This window comes from Antrostomus carolinensis, unplaced genomic scaffold (assembly GCF_000700745.2).
Source record: "Antrostomus carolinensis isolate BGI_N321 unplaced genomic scaffold, ASM70074v2 scaffold38398, whole genome shotgun sequence".
NCBI lineage: Eukaryota > Metazoa > Chordata > Aves > Caprimulgiformes > Caprimulgidae > Antrostomus > Antrostomus carolinensis.
Genome location: NW_010332980.1, coordinates 18,675 through 19,126, shown reverse-complemented (window position 1 = coordinate 19,126; position 452 = coordinate 18,675).

Below are 452 nucleotides of genomic sequence, written 5' to 3'. Positions count from 1 at the left end.
GAGCCTCATGGCAGGAGAACCCCATGCTGCAGACCTGGAAGACACAAGGGCAGTCTGATGCAGGCAGCAAGAGCTTACCCTCCCTGACCTGCTGCTGCTCAAGCCTGCAGCACCTTTCCTAGCCAGGCTTGGGGATATTGGTGCAGATACACGTTTTGAGCATTGAAAACATGAGTTAGAGTCTCACTCTGTCTCCAACATCCATTCCAGCCCCAAGGATGGTTGGACTCTGCTGCTGCATCCCTTGACCCTGCTTTCAGCCCCCAGCAACATGCATGCCTGCATGGGCTCCAAACCACATTGCTTGGCTCTGCTGCTTGAAATTTGATTTTACTCTATTAAAACTGAGCAACCTCCCATTTGCTGGGGAAGGAATATTACATCGAGGGGGCGCAGTTTCCTCCCTCCAGTCTGCGTGGGCCTCCAGCATTGTGCTCCAGCCACGCTGCTGC